We start from the raw sequence: 7,532 nt of genomic DNA on the forward strand, positions 1-7,532 counted from the left end.
GGGTTCTCTCACTCTTTCCTTTATACATGGTTTTTTTTCCCTCACTTTTTAGTCGGTAATAATAATAATGTTTTATCCGTTCCGAGTTGTGGATAAAAACGAGGTGTAGATATTCATAGTCAGTCGATATCCCATGGCCAGCGGGAGTGTTGTGGTTATGGAATCCTCAGTTACGTGGATGTCTACATAATAACCAAAGGAATGGGAGCTACGTGCGGTGAGGTGAGGTGGCCGCGCCGCCGGAAGGTGAGGCGGTTGCGCGACGTCGGCAACGAACCAACCAGTCGAGGCTCCGGCGTAGAGGCCTCGTCGTCGTGGGTGCCCAACTGAGGAAACACGACAGGTACAGCTGAACTGAACCTAACACATTGTCTTTCCTCATGCGTGAAGCATACCAAGACCGAATTCACATCTTGGAATTGATCCCAAAGTCTTTGCTTTTGCCTTTGCTTTTGCTTTTGCTTTTTGCTTTTGCTTTGCTTGCTGTTGGAGACGGTGGGAGATTCTTTGCCCAGAAACGGAGCAGATTCTTGGCCTTGCTTGGACAGGGAGGGGCACCTCCGGCGGGCCATGGCGGGCCGGTTCCCCTCGCTCTCATCCACCTCCTGCCGCTCTATCTCCTCGTCGTCCACCTCTTCTCGTAGCCGGTCCCCTCCCCAGCGCAGCCGCAGGAGAGCCGTGCCGCCGGAAATCACCTGCCCGCATCCCTCCACTTCCCACGCAGTCTCACCGCTTGCCAGCCGAAAGTATCAGCAGCCATGGCGGAGGCCGTTGTCGGGCAGCTGCTGGTCACGCTCGGCCTGGCGCTGGCCAAGGAGGCGGTCACGTTCGGCGGGGCGCTGCTGTGCCAGGAGGCTGCTGCCCTCAGGGGACTCTTCGGCAAGATATGCCGGTCCAGGGTCGAGCTGGAGAGCATGCGGGCCTACCTGCAGGAGGTGGAGCGGTTCAAGGACACCGACAGGGCCACCACCATCTTCGTCGGCGAGATTAGGGGCCTCGCATTCCAGATCGAGGACGTAGTCGACGAGTTCACCTACAAGCTACAGTACTGCAAGAATGGTGGGTTCTGCGGTAGGATGAAGAAGAGGCTCAAGCACATCAAGACCTGGCACCGCCTGGCGGCCAAGCTACAAGATATCGAAGCCCACTTGCAGGATGCCAACCGGAGGAAGAGGGATTATGCTGTCACCGGAAGATCTTCCTCTAAATTGACTAATCAAGCTCTGCACTTCACTAGGGATGAGGACCTTGTGGGGATCGAAGAGAACAAGGAGTTGTTGATACGGTGGCTGACCGGTGCTGGTGATGGTCTGGAGCAGAGCAACAACAACGTCACCTTGGTGTGGGGGATGCCTGGTGTTGGTAAAACCACTCTGGTTGATCATGTGTACAACACCGTGAAAGAGGATTTCGATGCTGCGGCGTGGGTAACTGTGTCGGAGAGTTACCGTACTGAGGATCTGTTGAAGAAGATCGCCGCCCGGTTCGGCATCACAGTAGACGTCTCCCACATTGAGATGAGAGGCCTAGCAAAGTCCATCTACCAATACCTTCAAGGTAAAAAGTACATCTTGGTCCTGGATGATGTTTGGGCTGAGCGCTTATGGTTGGAGATAAGGGATGTCTTCCCAACAACTAACTGTACCGCCCGAATTGTTATGACATCAAGAAAGCAGACAGTGTTGGCAACAAGGGAGTCTACTTATGCAATTCACTTGGAACCATTACAAGCACATCACTCATGGGTGTTGTTCTGCAAAGGGGCATTTTGGAATGCTAATGACAAAAAGTGCTCGTTGGAGCTGCAGGAATTGGCTCAGAAGTTCATAGCAAAGTGTCAAGGCTTGCCTATTGCTATTGCATGCATTGGCCGCCTACTCTCCCGCAAACCCCAAAATTCTGCTGAATGGGAGGATGTGTACAGGTGTTTGGATTCGCAGTTTGCGAAAGATGTAATCCCTGATGCTCATTTGATCCTAAAGGTCAGCTTGGAGGACCTTCAGTATGATTTGAAGAATTGTTTCCTACACTGTGCATTATCCCCAAAAGATTATGTATTAAAGAGGAGGAAGACAATGAGGCAGTGGATCACGGCGGGGTTTATCACTAAAAAGGATGAGAGCAAAACATTGGAGGAAGTGGCAGAGGGATACTTGGCTGAGCTTGTGAACCGAAGTCTATTATAGGTAGTGGAAAGGAATTATGCCGGACGACTTCAAAAATGTCGGATGCATGATGTCATACGCCTTCTTGCCCTCAACAAAGCCAAGGAGGAATGCTTTGGTAAAGTTTATGATGGCTCTTCTGCGGGGGTATTCTCTGTAGAGGGTGCACGTCGCATATCGGTCCAGGGGGGAAACCTTAAACAACTGAGCCAATCTGGTGCAACACGTCTCCGCGCGCTCCATGTATTTGGAAGGTATATCGATGTTCATTTTCTGAAGCCTATCCTAGCATCTTCAAGTTTGTTGTCAACGTTGGATCTGCAAGGAACTCACATCAAAATGTTGCCCAATGAGGTATTCAACTTGTTTAATCTGCGTTATTTGGGCATTAGGCATACCAAGATCGAAATCCTGCCTGACGCAGTGGGGAGGTTACAAAACTTGGAAGTCTTGGATGCTTATGATTCTAAGCTAATATGCTTGCCAAAGAGTGTAGTAAAGCTTCAGAATTTGAGATATATGTATGCGTGTACTTTCAGTATATTAGGAAGTATAGTTGGGGTCAAGGTGCCTCGTGGCATGCAGCACTTGGCAGGACTTTGGGCTCTTCAGTCCATCAAAGCCACTCCGGATTTTTTGGGTGAAGTTAAAGCTCTGACAAAGCTAAGGACATTTAGTGTTTGCAACGTGAGAGGTGAACACTCTGCTGACTTGAGCAATGCTATCACCAGAATGAGCCATCTTGTTCATCTTGAAATTAACACTACAGATGAGAGCGAGGTGCTGCGACTGGAAGGGCTATATTTACCTCCAACCCTTTCTGTGCTTAGCTTAGGAGGGCAGCTAGAAAAAGCATCGATGCCACGGCTTTTCTCTTCCTGGTCACATCTCCGTAGCCTTACAAACTTGAACCTGGGATTCTCCACTATCGATGAGGAAACTTTTTCCTGTCTGCATGTGTTAAGTGGTCTACGCTTTCTTGTGCTACGGAAGGCTTTTGAAGGGAAGAGGTTGGATTTTTATACAGGGTCGTTTCCAAAACTTAGTCGTCTATGGATATATGACGCACCACAGCTCAACCAAATTGGCATAGTGGAGGGCGCGATGCAAGACCTCGCAGAGCTAGTATTCAGAGACTGTCCCGAGCTAAAGTTTCTTCCTGATGACATTGAACACCTTGCAGCCCTTGGGAAATTATTTCTGCAAGACACATCAGAAGAGCTGATAGAGAAGCTCCGGGAGAACAGAGATTCAAATGAATGCAGCGATGATTCAATGAAGATTAGTCACATAAGGAATGTTACAGTTGAACTGACGCGGATAGGACATGTCGAAAGGATTAGATGATACCTCTGTTTTGTTAACCGAGCGAAATTCCGAGATCCCGCGCGGTTACCGCGTTTACCGACCCCCCTCGAGAAACACTCATATCGAGCAAAAAATCTCGAATAATTTGAATTTTTTGAATTCAAACTCTTGCTGTATAGTTAAATAGTGTCCATCTCTTCCCTAGAAAGAGAATTGGTCGCGGCCTGGTGGTAAAGGGATGCTTCTCTCGTCTGGGAGACCCCCGTTCGATTCTCGGTCCTCGCGTTTTTATTTTTGAGGGTGCAAAACTTTAAAAAAAGCTGCCATTTATTGGATCGACGCGGGGCTCGAACCCGCGACGAGGGAGCAAAGGCCAGCTGCGGTCGACTAACCACTACGCCAGGGCAGGGTAGCTAACAATAAGAGTTAAATAGCTCTGTATATCGATTTTAGAAATTTTGAATTCAAAATTTGATTATAAATTTCGTCCGAAATTTATTCGGAATTTCACGGTTACCGTGGTAACCGCAAATTCCGGTGCCCCTCGAGAAAAAAGGTCCACTTGAGATCCAAAACCTTGGATGATACATCATCACTGCTCCAAGGTTAGTCTTTGGTGTTTCATCTCCACTCTTTTGTGCATATACACACAGTATTTTTTAAGAACCTTGTTTTATATTGGCAAAAATTGAACAATTAATAGCTCCTAGTATTGTAAATTTATTACGAGCTTGTCAACTTAATCTAGCATGATTTTTCTGTATGTTTATGTGTATCGTCACCTGACTCCATAGGACAGAACTGGTAGGGTCGATCACATAATTAAACAAGTAACAGTTTCCAATATGTGGATGTTCCTTAGTTTAAAGTTTATCCAAGAAAAAGGATGTGTGGTTCAATCTTTCATACTAGACTAGTTATCCTAAATTAGGTGGGTTTTGAAAAGATACAGATTCATTCTTCTTCTTCTTTTTAATTTATGACCAGAAAGAGATTCCTTCACTCCCTTGACTGACTGACTGAATTTGCAATTATTATCAGATTCTCCACTGTCAGGCAAGCTCGGCTGTCTCCTTGTTATGAGTTATTTTCTACCTCTGATCGAAGATGACATGTAAAGTCAGCTGCACTGTTGGATTCTTAAAGGCAGATGTATATCTTCGTGACTACAATGATTTCTTATCTGCAAACAATAAAAAGAAGTGTGAGTCGGCGGAGTTGGCAGTGTGCAGTCCATTATATATGCTGAAGGGGAGAACGTGAGAGGCTCCACAACAATGCCAACACATGGCGTCTTCTTCCATATTCTGCTCTGAAATGAATATTCTGCTCATCAGTGAGTGGTAGTTTCTGTTGCCATGTCAGCTTCCTTGGGCGTGTCTGCATCTAAGCACGAATGCAATGCATGCCTGTACCTGATGTGACCGATTCTTGAGGGGTAGGAGCGCTTCTTAGCTGATCCATATTTCGGGCTTTTCAGTATGTGTACTGCTGCTGGCATCTAAGTTAGTACTCCCTCCGTTCCAAATTACTCGTCGTGGTTTTAGTTCAAATTTGAACTAAAACCATGACGAGTAATTTGGAACGGAGGGGTAGCTTATATTTGTAATCAGTAATCGCAATCTACAAGTATTTATCTACTTCTCACTACTCAGCAGGCATGGTGAACTTCGTTCATGGCCATATGCTGCTGGGAACTCAATCTGGAATTATGCTGCTGTAAACCAATGAAAAAAATAGCGCGCTACAGAAAGTAGCATGGCCCCTGAAAATATGCTATTAGCATGCTATAGCGCGCTATAGCGTGCTATTAGCGAGGCATTGTACATTGATTTATTTAGCGAGACAATTCTCTATATGCTATAGCGTGCTATTAGCGGCGCTATAGCGCGCTATTTTTTTCAGTTCTGTAAACTAGAGAGTGCATTCAATGAATTTGTGATGAATCAATATATACAATTTTTGTTTTTGTTTTACTAGTCGCATCAGAATCAGACTGTAAGATAGCTTCTCGCTGGTATTGATTGAATGTTCATCCAATAATGCAGAGTTCCTTTCTTGTCGTAGTTTCTTCGGTCATGTGGATGAAAACCTTCTTCAATGATTCTTCAAAGGTTAGTATTCACATGATTTAAATGACGCTTGAAGCGATACACCCAAGAGTCGAAGTCCTCATTTTTCACAATCTTAGGAGGAGGCCCGGCTGATTTAAATGAGTGGAAGAAATCGGTCCTCCATAAACTGGAGGTGCCACATGGGCAAAGATGTCGGTGCCATGCATTTCTACCACTAGTAGAAGAATCCTTTTCACTAGTAGCTTCCCCCTTGTCGGAGTTAGCATCCGTCACCTTGTCAGTGGGATCACCCACTTTCAACGGCGAGGTAGATAGTTTAAGTCCTTCTAAGAATTTATTAAACATGCTTTCAACCTCGGTAGTCATGGAGGTTTTCAATGTGTCCAAAGCCACATTGAATTCCTCACGAGACACCGAGGTTCCCCCTTCACCCGTAAACGAGATCGGATTCACACCGGAGTGCTCCTCCCTACCGTCTACGGTGTCAACCATACTCTTCGGACGACAAAGTCCTTAATTAAGAGACGAGGCTCTGATACCAATTGAAAGGATCGATATAGTTGACTAGAGGGGGGAGGTGAATAGGCAACTAACATTTTTTAGCTTTTCTTTACCAAATTAAACTTTGCATTAAAGTAGGTTGTCTAGATATGTAACTAAGTGAACAACCTATATGATGCAACAACAATAAGCACACAAGCAAGCAAGGGATATGACACAAGTAAGCTTGCAAAAGTAAAGGCACGAGATAACCAAGAGTGGAGCCGCTAAAGACGAGGATGTGTTACCAAAGTTCCTTCCTTTTGAGGGGAAGTACGTCTCCGTTAAAGCGGTGTGGAGCCACAATGCTCCCCAAGAAGCCACTAGGGCCACCGTATTCTCCTCACGCCCTCACACAATGCGAGATGCCGTGATTCCACTATTGGTGCCCTTGAAGGCGGCGACCGAACCTTTACAAACAAGGTTGGGGCAATCTCCACAACTTAATTGGAGGCTCCCGATGACACCACGAAGCTTCACCACAATGGACTATGGCTCCGAGGTGACCTCAATCGTCTAGGATGCTCAAACACCCAAGAGTAACAAGATCCGCTAGGGATTAGTGGGGGAATCAAATTTCTCTTGGTGGAAGTGTAGATCGGGGCCTTCTTAACCAATCCCGAGCAAATCAACAAGTTTGATTGGCTAGGGAGAGAGATCGGGCGAAAATGGAGCTTTGAGCAACAATGGAGCTTGGGGATGGAAGAGATCGTCAACTAGAGGAAGAAGACACCCCTTATATAGTGGAGAGACAAATCCAACCGTTATCCACTTATTTAGCCCGCGACCCGCGGTACTACCGCTCCAGGCAAGTGGTACTACCGCAGGGGCTCACGGTACTACCGCGGTGGACCGCGGTACTACCGCTGCAGCGGCAGAGGCTAGTCCAGGCCAGAGCCTCCAAGGCTGAGAGCGGTACTGCGGCTGACGCGGTACTACCGCTCCCCCTTGCGGTACTACCGCAAGGCCAGAATGGACTAGGCTGGGAAGGGCACGGATGAATAAAAATACATCCGTGTCTACTTCCGCTGAAAATCGAACAGTGCAAAAATCCGACACGGTACTACCGCGCCTGTCATGCAGTACTACCGCGCAGGGAGCGGATGTAAAAAATTACATCGGCCCCTACTTCCGCTCGTGCTACTGAGCCATACCAGGGCTCACGGTACTACCGCGCGCATGGGGCGGTACTACCGCATAGGGCGCGGATGTAAAAAATTACATTCGCCCCTACAGCCGCATGAGAGGCTGAGCCTGGCCTGAGGCCACGGTACTACAGCTCCATAGAAGCGGTACTACCGTGTGCGCCTACGGTACTACCGCAAGGGGCTTGCGGTACTACCGCAGGGGCCTGCGGTACTACCGCTCCTAGGAGCAGTACTACCGCATGCCTCAGAATAACAATGCTAGGAATCCTTTTTTTTGCACAATAATGAAGATAACG

At 47.2% G+C, this 7,532-nt stretch overlaps 1 pseudogene; it reads left to right on the forward strand.

Moving 5' to 3' along the window:
- Positions 1–758: 758 nt before the first annotated feature.
- Positions 759–3,512, forward strand: LOC119299454 (annotated as a pseudogene).
- The last annotated feature ends 4,020 nt before the right edge of the window (positions 3,513–7,532 follow it).

Source organism: Triticum dicoccoides, chromosome 1B (assembly GCF_002162155.2).
Source record: "Triticum dicoccoides isolate Atlit2015 ecotype Zavitan chromosome 1B, WEW_v2.0, whole genome shotgun sequence".
Classification (NCBI taxonomy): Eukaryota; Viridiplantae; Streptophyta; class Magnoliopsida; order Poales; family Poaceae; genus Triticum; species Triticum dicoccoides.